The following is a 13,062-nucleotide window of genomic DNA, read 5'->3' as shown; positions in this document are numbered from 1 at the left end:
GGGATAAAAGAAGAACCCCCCGAGGTTTAAAGGCATACATGTACACATACACACATAGTTATGTACTGTGTAGCCTGGGGTGTTTTTGCCTCTCCTTGTAGGCAACTTGGAGTGAGGTTCCACTAATTGCCCTCACATGAGCCAAGCCAAAGAGTGTTTCAATCCCTAAAGCCACACACAAATGAACATGCACACTTGAATGCAGACATTTTATGTTCAGTCTGTGCCTGTGCTTTTGTCACCCCCTTGCTCTCACTTGTATCCAACCTACATATACACATTCAACACACATTGTACGCACACTAGTGAGGCTTGCTGCTGCTGCCACTGCTGCTGACTCAGGTTCGTATTTAATGAAGCTCTCAGTTTCACCTCACGTCTCCTAATCTCACTGCTCATTTGTGATTGGCTGCAAGCATGCTGGCGAAAGCTGTTAACGTTGGGAGTTTAGTGAGCCTTAAGACTACTTTGGTGTGAGCGGGGAAAAGAAAATTCCCGGGATGGTAAACCAGTGGGAAGCTTTGGCCACAGATGTGGGAAGTTGGGGTGACAACAATGTGTGCAAATACAATTGACAGCATTGTAATTGTAGTGATTTACACTTTTGATCAGGAATCTACAGATGCCATTAGGCACTGTCATCCAAAGAGTGTTGTATGTACTTTCAGGAAGTTTTTTGTGCAAACTTTTACAATAAAAAGTTAATTTCAAGTATCCTTTTGAATTTTTCAGCGTTGCCTTGATATTCTTAAAAGGAAGAAGAAATCAATTACAGCTTTTCATTTGATGAGAAGTCTTCATCGTTTTTGTCATATGCAGCAATGAATAAATGTTAACAAATGTAATCCTCAACCCCGTCTTCCTGTTTCCTTGTGCAGGTCCACGTGGATACGGATTGTCAGATAAACCATGCCCTTCACATGTGCGTGCTTCTGTGGTCTGAATGGCTTCTGCCGCAGAAGAAAGAAGAAAAAAGGGGACCAAGTGTCAGAGGAGGGGGTTGACGAAGATGAGGAAACAGTGGTGTGACAGCAGTGCTGTCAGCTGAACTCTGCAATTTAAAACACTGTAAAATATGGCCCAGGTTACAGAATTTTCGTACAGTGGGGTTGAAGGGATGTATCAAAAACACACAATGAGATGGTCATTTTTAAGTATTTTTCAGTTGTTTCATGAAAAAGGTTTCTGGTTCTACTTTAATTTTTAGTTTCTACTTACCACAAGCCCATCCAAAACCATTCTTCTAAAGATGAATAAAACTGGAGAAAATAAAAGCCTATGAGCCTGTTGCTCAGCCTCCCTTACCTAAACCTGCTATACTCTAACCTTCCCTGTTCAGATCAGTGGGAACTTTGATTTGGCTGATGATTTTCAAAAGATTTAAAAAAAAATCGGCTGATTCATTTCTTGCAAGTGTGTGAAGAGACAAAGGTCTATCAAAATCCATTACTCTGTTCAGCCATACCTCTCAGGGATGCCCCATCTTTTCCTTCTCAAACTTAATTGATTCTCCTGAGTGGAGGCTGGATTGGAACCAAAGCTCGGTGGAGCTTTGCACCTACTCACCTGCTTACTTATATCAGATTGACTTAGTGAAAACTTGGTGAGAAAGTGTAAAGCAATTTTTAGAGTCGCCCACAGAGGGGACTGAGCCCATCTCAGATTTTCACGCTGTGCTGACCTCGATCCAAAGCCAAGCAGCTGTCCAATCAGTGGCTTAGCTGGAGTGTGAAGATGGAAGTCAAGGGTCACAAAGAAAAACGAAGCTTGCAAAACATCACTCCTCTGATGCTGCGGCTTCTCCGTGTCACTAATATCCGGACAAGTAATTACCGAGAGGAACACCTTCCAATGCAGATCCTTCAATTAATGTCCATCCCTATGGAATGGACATTAATTCCTTCCCTTCCTCCAAATACCACCACAAGGCACTTCCATTTGTCACCTGTTAGAGGGCACAGCTACGCAAGCATGCAGAGTGCTCATGTTTCTTCTTGGCTGTAATAATAGACTTTCAAAGCAGAAACAAGTGGTTGAAATATCTTCAGCCGCCATGATGGAGGCTTTCCTGCGAGCACCCGGACGCACAAAGACAAAGGCTCGTGTACAGGTCTCATTGGCATACATGATTATGCATTGCACGTCCAGTCAGGCAGTGGAGATGTAATTAACCTTTTCCACCAGGAAACAGATGCCTGGATGTCACACACACACACACACACACATCTGCTGTCAGGGAAACAAAGCCAACGTCATGGTGTCACGGAAACAAAGCCCCAAATGTGCAGCCTGGCACTCTCTGATAATCCCCTCACACATATTTACATTCAGGGCTTAGAATATGCCTCAGTGACACTGTCTCCACCCCCTTCCTCTGTTAAGACCCACCAACCCAAGTCCCACCTTTGCCGTTCTTTATTATCCCAGTCTTACCTTTTGGCCTTCTGTATCAAACCCATCCACCCACTATCTCTCCAAACCCTCACCCTATCACTTTTCATCCCTGCTATCTTCCTCTTTTACATCATCTCTCCTTAAACTTTCTCCTTGGTCGGATTCATCCATTTATTATCAGTGGATGGTACATGGCCCTGCATGGCAGCTCCCGTAGATTAGCCCCCACTCTCGCTTTCCCGTATCAGGGATTTCTTCAGGCGGGTAAGAAGAAAAGAAAGAAGCTTCTTTACGACAGATTAATGGACGGCCCTGATTGTGTCTGTTGGTGTGGCTATGCGCCTGAGCTCAATCGACTGTTTACTCATTCTCCCGCTACGAGCAGTGAAATGAAACAAAGCTAAAGCTATTTCACAGTGTAGAGCACCTATTATGATTCAGTGTGTTACGGCACAGCCCTAATGAGAAAGAGAGAAAATGAGAGGAGGAGTTGAAGGAGGAGAGGAAGAGACAGTAATGAGAGCGAGTTGGATTTAGAAGAGGGGGGCTAATGTTAGAGCAGTCATGCTAATTGGCTACAGTGGATAACTTTCTTCAGTCTGAATGAATGTGTGTGTTTGTGTGTGCTTGTATGGGGTAGTTAAAAGAACAGCCTTATCTGTCTGCATTGCTCTCATTTAACACTCCCTCCATTTCACCTCTTTAATGAGAGGAATATTCGCTGTGGTAATGGCCAAGAACTTGGAATTGATGGCAATTTGTTGCTCACACATGCACGCTCAGAGGCAGCGTTGGACATGTGTTTTCTTTTGTGATTGGCAGCCCAGCCCCTTTATGGATCACGACAATTTTCAAGAATTGTAACTCAAGGACAAATGGCTAAAAATAGATGCACGACTCCTGCGGTAGCTGTGAGGGAGGAGGAGAGTACATGGGGGACCGCGAAAACGACTCCTGTCGCATTAGATTTGGGTCAAAGGCAAGGGAAAAGCCGGCGATGCAGAGAGTGTTGCAGACGGCTGGGAGATTCATCGCTTGCCGCTCAATGCACCTCTCTTCTTTTAACACCTCGCCTTTCTCCCTCACACAGCTGCAGCATACACAGTGGAGGACAGGCAAAGAGACAGCAAGTGTGAGACGAGGAGTTAATGGCAAAGGCATTGTAAAACATTGAAAATAATAATGAAAGGAAGCAAGGAAAACAGCTGTACCAGGCTAGACAAGGAGGATAAAAAAGTAGGTGAGTATTGTAAAATACATGCTTAGATAATGCAGTGATTTATGTTTTTAGTATTTAATGAAATAAACCTATTGCCACAGGTAGTTCAAGAGTTGCATCAGAGGTCCTAGAATAAACATCCCCAAAAAAATCCCCTTATGTTAGAAAAACATATTTGCCATTATGTCTAGAAGTAAAATTTTCCTCAATCAACAAGTTAGAAGTGAAGAGAACAAAGGCAGCAAAAACCCAACCGGCCTCTACATGTGGGCCCTTTATATAAATGGGTTGTATAAGGGGCACCATGAAGGATTGAAGGAAAACAAAAATGAAAACGCAAATCCTATTTTGGTCCGAACTATAAGTTTTATGTGGACATTTTGAAGAATATGTGGGAAGCCTGTTTAAAAGCTGCAGTAGGGAGTTCTGAGAAAATTATAGCTTGTTTATGCAATCTTAAGGTTAAATGACAGTACTCACTGAGCGGGGGAGGGGTGTGAGCAGTGCGTACACTAACATGACTTACACTGCTAACAACCAATCAGACATTCCTCCTGGCTCTGATTGGTTGTTTCTGACCCGGAGCAGTGTACTTCTGCAAATGGCAGTAGGCACAGTGGGAGGAGCCAGAAGAGCTTTTTTGTCTGTCTCACATTTTACTGCCACAATTTTACTGCCCACTTAGTGACAGCTATTTTTTTGTTTTTGTTTTTTTACAAATGTTACCTCAGCAGCTTTAAGCAAGGAGATCATAAGCTGAGAAAGTGGAAATCCAGTGAATAATATATGTGGAACCCATTTGAGTTGGAAAGATATGGTAAAAAAAAGCCACCTTTTGTGGTTCTCTCCACAAATTCCATAATAACCTGGCAGTATGTGCCCACTGATGTTTAATGTAGATCAGGTATGGGCTCTAAGTAGGTTTCATGTTTTTTTTAAGTATTACAAAATAAAATGTTTTTTCACCAATATAGTTTGGATGTACAATGATTCGGGGCAGTTAGTGGACCGCAGCTGAAAAGGATAAACACTTGTGTGTCCAAATTTTAACTTATTTGTTGAGAATCATATGGTGTGTCATTCCCAATAATAAAATACTTTTCTTCTCTGTCTCACAAAATTACCTTAAATATTATATTCTGTTAATTATAGTGCCTTAGTTGTTTGTTTAAATGAATAATTTAGAACCTGTAATGCTGAAAAAAGTTAACTATTTCTTCACCTTCCATCAGCAAATTTTCAAAACAACTTTATTTTCAGGTTTTCATTTTGTTGTTTTTTTGCTCTTGCTAAATTAGGCTAGGTCAGAGCAGGATTAGGGCTATCCATAATTCTACCATCCTAACACCTAATGCCACAAATACCTTTAGAGTTATATCAGAGGCATCCTCAGTAAAAATGTAACCAATTTAAAAACAAGCATTCATGTCAAACAGTTACATTCACCCCTAGTATTACGTTGAAGACATTACTTTAATTTGCCAAACAGATCCGAAACAAATGCAGCGAGAACCCATACCCATAAACATTTACATGTGGGATTTGATTTGTTGTGCGTTTTAAAATCTGCTCTTTGGGGAATTTCCCACAGATGCAACAATAGCATAGCACTATTTTCCTAAAGTTTTGGAAGTGCCCTGAGACTGCAAGGTAGGGTGATGTGAAGACATAAGTTGGCCTTACCTGGAAAAAATAAATAAAACAAATATTAAACAAAACCTCAATCAACTAGTTCCTTTGTTAAAATATCCCTCATCTTAATTGCTAAACTAAAATATCCAACTCTGGTGATGATATTGCTGTGCTGACTGAAATGAAGTTGTTAAATGTATAGTTTAGACATTTTTTCTCAAATGTCACCACTTTTCATATAATCACTTATAAACCTTTAATATGCTGTCACATTTGCAATGGCCAATTATGTACTTTGAAGACTCTGTATTTAAACAAAAGACTGTGCTAGGGGGCAATCCATGATACAGCCCTTCCCAAGGGAAACATACTACAAACAGGAACACATTCGGTGCATATGAGAGACACCATCTGGAGGAAAGTGGTGTAGAAAAATAATTAAAACTGCATTAGTATAAACAGATTTATTATTAGAGTTTTTTTACATAACACTATAAAATATTATTCTGCCTGCAATTACTTGACATTCTGTTCTGCCATAGATGTTCTACAGACCAATTCAGTCCTCCTGTTAAATTAACTGCAAATTTAATTTATTTTTGAGGTTTTATTTTTAAAAGAAGCATTAGTTCCTTGTTGGAGTTGTTTAAACAATGGTAGAAGTTTACTTGGATCTTGACCCAGCTCAGATAAGCATGGGTTTATCAGCCTCTTATAGAAAAAAAACTATCTGAACTTGTGCAAAATAAAGATATCACAGTTTTAGATGGCATGTATTAAATACAATAAAATCCCTGGGGGGGGGGGGGGGGGGGGGGGGGGGGGCAGGACATGCGTTTTGTTGATCCATCTATATTAAGAAACTTTGAGTCAGATGAAACAAGCAGAACCACGTGAAATAAGTCAGAAAATCAAAGCTGCTACCACTGGTTTTCAAACTAAGATCTAAAACCTGCCCTGATCACAACCAGTGCATCATGGTCTAATTTTTTTCTTACTTTATCAGAATAAACATCTTACTTTAAGTTCTTAAGTTTAGAATAGAAAGAATTATACATATCTTTTATTGTCCCTCAGTGGGGAAATTCAGGTGTATCAGCAGCAAAGCAACAGGCAAGCCATAGCCTGCAGATATACACAAAGGTAAAATATAAAAAAGAAAGAGTAAGAGACTATACAATAAGGGCAAATTTAAAACATAAGTAAAATACAGTACAGTTATTAAAAACAACATTCTCAAGGTCAAATAAATTTTTTTTTGACTAGTTACATTTTAAACAGTACAAGATGTGCATGTGTAGCGGTCGTGAAACAGGAAGTCAGAACCACATCGGGATTAGGATTCAGGATAATTTTATTCCTGTTCAAAACAAGAACATTTTAAACACAGCAGCTCCTGGGCTCCGGATTCTCCACAAACACCCTCTCCCCAGCGCAGCTTAGCACGAACTGACAGAAATACATTAAACAAAACAAAAAATTTCTGACATACAAAGCAATTAAAATAAAACAATTACAATTTTCCACCATAACATAGAAGTATACCAAATACATCAATTTAACATCCGAACAAAATCTGAAACAACACACATACCTGTTCAAAACAAGAACATTTTAAACACAGCAGCTCCTGGGCTCCGGATTCTCCACAAACACCCTAACCAACCAAAAGGAAGAGAAAAAAAATATATAACCACGTTGATACAAAAACTTGATGGGTGTTACCAATGTGGGAGACAAATGCCCAGCATAGTGTTGCACTAAACATGAATACATATATATATGAGTTTACAACATATTTTTAGAATGTTTTCAATATTTTAATCACTCAAATGAAAGACAACTCTGTACACTTACCTCTCCCCAGCCGCAGCTTAGTGCCAACTGAGGAGGTTAGCGGGAACACACAGGATATAACGCACAACAGGAAGTAAGAAAATAAAAGCTTCCCCTCCAAAACAAAATACAATTTAAAAAAAAGGAAAACAAATATTCATAGATGAGGATGGCTTTTTACACTCTAGGGACCAAAAATGAAAGCAAGATAAAACAGAAATAATATGTTACAGACATGTCAATTCAAAGAAAATTTGTTTTGAGAAGGTTCATGAAGAAAAATAAAATAAATAAATAAAATTAACTCTGCTACATACTCACCCCTGAACTTCTCAAAACCGTCCCAACATTAATCAAGATTGGACACAGAATAACATTCTTGCCAACCAACAGACAACGACCACACATACTTGAGCAACATTAAAGGTCTTCCTCTAGAAAAGGAAAAGCAGCATTGGAAAATTGGCCAGACTCAACAATGCCTGCTTGCTAAAAGATTGTGCCATAAACACAATCTCACAGTCAGTGGCTGTTACTCTCCCATACAGTTTAGCTAATGGGCGTTGACTTATTTACAGAGGTGTAATACTACCATACTCTATTCACAAACAAAAATTGTTTACTCCTACAAAAATAAACTTCTTGCAAATGCAGACTGCATTACGTGTCTGTGTGTTCCTTTGTGCCATGTGTTGAATCAGTCTGTTAACTGGTTTGATTATCCTGCCAGCCCTGGATCTGACAAGACTTACGGGACCAGTTGTTGGCCTACCAGGACTTATAACAACTGCTTCTTCGTCAGTTCCTGGCTGGTTATGCCGCGAGTCTGGGCACTTATCCGGGTCACGGCACCAGATGTAGCGGTCGTGAAAAAGGAAGTCAGAACCACATCGGGATTAGGATTCAGGATAATTTTATTCCTGTTCAAAACAAGAACATTTTAAACACAGCAGCTCCTGGGCTCCGGATTCTCCACAAACACCCTCTCCCCAGCGCAGCTTAGCGCGAACTGAGGAGGGTAGCGGGAACACACAGGATATAACGCACAACAGGAAGTAAGAAAATAAAAGCTTCCCCAACAAAACAAAATACAATTTAAAAAAAAAAGGAAAACAAATATTCATAGATGAGGATGGCTTTTTACACTCTAGGGACCAAAAATGAAAGCAAGAAAGAACATAAATAATATATTACAGACATGTCAATTCAAAGAAAATTCGTTTTGAGAAGGTTCATGAAGAAAAATAAAATAAATAAATAAAATTAACTCTGCTACACATGTATATTTCTGTATGAAAAACAACTGACTATTAATGAGAAATGAAAATACAACAAAAAATGTAAAGAACTTGTTGACTTTGTTGGGACCAGTGATGGTTAGTAAGTCCAACAGCTGTTGTGAGGAAATAACTGCAATAATGATCCTTTGAGCATTTGGGAAGCAGCAGTCTGTCACTGAACGAGCTCTCCAGCTCTGCAAAAGCTGAGGTGGGAGACATTGTCCATCAGTGATTTGATTTTTTCCAGGGTCCTTCTCTTTCCTACAACCTGCAATGCGTCCTGGGTCCAGGGGACATGGATAGAGCTGGTCTCCCTGTTGAGCTTATCTAACTGTTTCCTCTCAATGGTAAATAAGCTGCTGCTCTAACAAACTACATCACAGAATATGGCTGGAGCCAAAAAGGTCTTCAGAAGCGCCCCCTGCACTCCAAAACATCCCGGTCTCCTCAACAGGGAGAGTCTGCTCTGACCCTTTCCTTAAAGAGCACCAGTGTTCTAACTCCAGTCCAGTTTATTATTCTGGTGAACACGCATAGTCCACTATCTCAGTGTCAGTTCCCTGGATGTTCACTGGTGTCCGTGAACAGTCCACTTCCTTGGTGTACAGTTGGATTTCTGCAGAGGTTTGCTTCAACCTGGTGTCAGTGTGATCGGTCTGTGCCTGTGAAAATCCACCACCAGCTCCTTGGTTTTCCCCCCAAAAAAATCCAGGATGCTTGGTATGAAAACCCCTGGAAAGATTGAAGAACATGATCATAACATGCTTCTCCATGTGGGTCAGAGCTTGGTGCACCAGTCCAAAACGTCCTGGATCGACTGTCTGTACTCTGAGTTGTCCTCAGCTGTGACAAGGCTGACTACAGAGTCATCTGAGGACTGTATAAATAATATTAAACATAATGTACTAATACTTTTGGTCCAAAAGTATTTTAAGGCAGGTTACGCTAACCAGGATCATACAATTTTTAGTTTAGATAAATTTCTAATTTCAATTCTCGAACCAATGAAGAAGAAGAAAACAAAAACATTTTACACTCAGAAAAGTGAACCGGGGCCGTTGTCCACCTTATATTAACATTGCCTATCCACTTAACACACAAAAGTGTTTTAGTTGAATTGATTTTTTTATGCAAACATTGCATAATTATTTGTTTAAATCAACAAAAATCTTTTTTATGTGTTAACTGTAAATAAAATGTGCAAATAAAGAGGCCAACTGCCCTAATTCACTTTTGAGTGTAAGAGCTACTTATTCTTTTTAATTGACTCGTGGTCTTCATTAGTTATTGGAAAGGTTACTTAGCTGTTGTCCCATTTAAAGAAAGATAAGTGAATGAAATCTATATTTCATAGAAAGGCCCAGTAATAGCTTGAAAGCAATCCCATGATTAAAATGTAGGTCTAAATGTTTAATGTTCAATATTTTTTTAAATCTTCAGTTTTCTTTTATCATCCAAATTTATTCTCTGTGAAGTCCAAGAAGCTAAAAATGACTGTAGACAGCAAGTTTTTTTGTTAAAAATGAATTAAGCTTTTATTGCAGAAGCGTTTTATCACACTGAAAAAAAAAATCAGATCTGTGAGAGAAGAAAAAATGCCATAATGACAAAATGTTGGGCCATCTTAAAGGAGCAAAGGGCAAAATTTCCATATTTTAGATGGAAAGAACTAAAAAAGTTATGATGTGAAAAACTAAAGGTAATATTTAGGATGGACTATGGTATGACTTCACACCTCAGCTCTCTGTGTTTTTCTCCAGTCTCTTGTTTAAATTGTGTGTGTGTACACACACATGCATGCACATGCGTCCTTGTGAACAGCTGCCACTCAAGGCTTAGCCCCTCCCTGCCCTAAAATGCCACCGTCAGAGCAGTGCAGTGTTGGAGCAACATGGCTTAGAGCACCTCAGCAGATCAAAATGTTTTCTTTCTCACAGCATCATCAAGTTAGAAGTTACTTACTTCTTCTCTTGAAATGTTCTTTTCAAAGTTGAGGCTGTTTTGGTGCGTAATATGCGCATAGAAGGCAACGCGTGAGAAGGGAAAGAGGGACTGGGTGGCTGCTTGGAGCGAGAGGCGCGGCTCGTCATACATCTTGTTTTGGTCTACAGACAGTGCTCAAGCGCTTATTGCTCCTATGCTCCTATAATTAATAGTTTTCAAAAAAAACACCTGTGGCATAGTAATTGATACCCCTGACTGTTTCTTCAATTCAATTCAATTCATTTTTATTTATATAGTGCCAATTCATGAAACATGTCATCTCGAGGCACTTTACAAAGTGAAATCAATCATATTATACAGATTGGTCAAAAATGTCCTATATAAGGGAACCAGTTGATTGCTTCAAAGTCCTGACAAGCAGCATTCACTCCAGGAGAAGCGTAGAGCTACAGGGAGAGTCGTCTGCATTGTCCATGGCTTTGCAGCAATCCCTCATACTGAGCAAGCATGAAGCGAAAGTGGAAATAAAAACCACCCATTAGCGGAAAGGAAAAACCTCCAGCAGAACCGAGCTCAGTATGAACGGTCATCTGCCTCGACCGACTGGGGGTTACAGAAGACAGAGCAGAGACACAACAAGACAGACAAAAAAGCACAGAAGCACACATTGATCCAGTAATCTATTCTACATTAGATGGTAATAGCGGGTGATCTGTCCTCTCTGGATGATGTCACAGTTAACAGAACGTCAGACCAGGTGTACCTACTATGAAGAAAAAACAGAGAGAACAAAAAGTTAAAAGCTGAAATGACAACAGTCATTTCAATGTAATACAATGCAAATCTGGAGAACAGTAGACTGGAGAACAGTAGAAATCAGTAGAGTGAAAAAAAAATAGGCCCTGATGCCCTCCAGTAGCTTAAGCCTATAGCAGCATAACTATAGAGGTAGCTTAGGGTAACATGAGCCGCTCTAACTATAAGCTTTGTCAAAAAGGAAAGTTTTAAGATTAGTCTTAAAAGTAGACAGGGTGTCTGCCTCACGGACCAAAACTTGGAGTTGGTTCCACAGGAGAGGAGCCTGATAGCTAAACGATCTGCCTCCCATTCTACTTTTAGAGACTCTAGGAACCACCAGTAGACCTGCAGTCTGAGAGCGAAGTGCTCTGTTAGGAACATAAGGGGTAACAAGAGCTCTGATATATGATGGAGCTTGATTATTAAGGGCTTTATACGTTAGAAGAAGAATTTTAAGTTCTATTTTTGATTTAACAGTAAGCCAGTGAAGGAAGGCTAAAATTGGAGAAATATGATCCCTCTTGTTGATTTTCATCAGAACTCCTTCTGCAGCATTTTGGATCAGTTGAAGACTTTAAACTGCATTTTGTGGACTTCCTGATAGTAGTAAAGAATTACAATAGTCCAGCCTTGAAGTAACAAATGCATGGACTAGTTTTTCAGCATTGCTCCTGGACAGAATGTTTCTAATTTAGAAGGTGAAAAAAGGAAACTCTGGAAACCTTTTCAATATGGGATTTCAATTACCTGTTTTGGTCAAAAATAACACCAAGATTTTTGACTTTATTACCAGATGCCACATGTGGAATATTGCTAAAGTAATATGTAACCCGCCTGGTTAAAAGGTTAAAATAAAATTTATTTGGGTTAAAACGGGTTGATTTACGTTTTCTATACAAACCGTCTTTTATTTTGAAAACCGGAAATTATCGTGAAGTAACAGGAAGTAATATGTAGGAAGAGAGATAGTGTTTTTCCCTCGCTCACTGATGCACAGAGCGCAAGTCTACTCTCGTGTTGGGTGAAAAAAAAGAAAGAAAAGAGTATGGAGAGCGTTGAAGAATAGTTCAGCGGGCCGAATCCAGCCCGCTGAACGCTTTAGTCCGGTCCGGTGGCCCAAGCATTTTCATTATTCAACGGCTGTATCTCCTCGCTGCATCGACCGATCTTCACCAGATTTTTGTGAGTCGTGGGGGAACGCTGCCCAACGCGTTCGTGTGAATCGCCCGGTGGACGGGCGGGAAAAATGCGTGACAACTTCTGCGGTGGCTGGCGACCGGCGGAGCGCGAACCCCCGCGGTGGCCAACAGGCCAGAGCAGCGCTTGGCTGCGAGGGCCGATAGACGCTGCTTGCGGCTTTAATTTCGATTACAATGCAATTTGTAGTTGACAATAATGATTGATTGATTGATTGATTGATTGATTACCCTTTTACTTGGCTCAGCAATTAGCTTACTAGTTACAGCAACATGGTGAAGTTTGGTTTGCTGTCATTCTTGTTAACATTCTACTTGGATGCAGCCCAAACCGTAGTGTACACCCCAACAATACAGGTATCAAAACGTCCGGCTTGGTTGGGAATGGTGTGCTATTACTTTTATTGGGGTTTCAAGTTACCATGGCAACACAGTTAGTGAAAAACCACTTCCATAGGAAATTAATGGCGTCAGGTACACTGAAAGCATCGTTGGTACTCCAACGATGCGAAATCGATGCGAAATCGTTGGCACAGATTTTTGTACAAACATAAAAATAAGCACCATAGTCCTCAAAAGCCTGCTGATACTCACGGTGAAAGAATTGATTTGATATCTCTTAAACTTTTTCAGCTACAGCGATTTGTTCGGGACCCTTTTTAGAGGATTTTTGCATTTTCACCAAAACTCCCCTTTATATGATAATTTTTTGCGCCTTTACAGTTCACAAAATATCAACTGTTGTTCGAGGCAAAGTATTCTA

At 40.0% G+C, this 13,062-nt stretch overlaps 1 long non-coding RNA gene across 1 annotated transcript in view; it reads left to right on the top strand.

Moving 5' to 3' along the window:
• The window catches only part of LOC110367584, a 33,538-nt gene extending 25,797 nt beyond the window's left edge, over positions 1-7,741 (top strand). The window contains exon 3 of the long non-coding RNA XR_002427574.2: positions 879-7,741. This is a non-coding gene — a long non-coding RNA (uncharacterized LOC110367584). The remainder of the gene's footprint in view (positions 1-878) is intronic.
• The last annotated feature ends 5,321 nt before the right edge of the window (positions 7,742-13,062 follow it).

Source organism: Fundulus heteroclitus, unplaced genomic scaffold (assembly GCF_011125445.2).
Source record: "Fundulus heteroclitus isolate FHET01 unplaced genomic scaffold, MU-UCD_Fhet_4.1 scaffold_88, whole genome shotgun sequence".
Taxonomy (NCBI): Eukaryota; Metazoa; Chordata; class Actinopteri; order Cyprinodontiformes; family Fundulidae; genus Fundulus; species Fundulus heteroclitus.
Note: the sequence above shows the minus strand (reverse complement) of the source record. Positions and strands in the feature narration are given on the sequence as shown.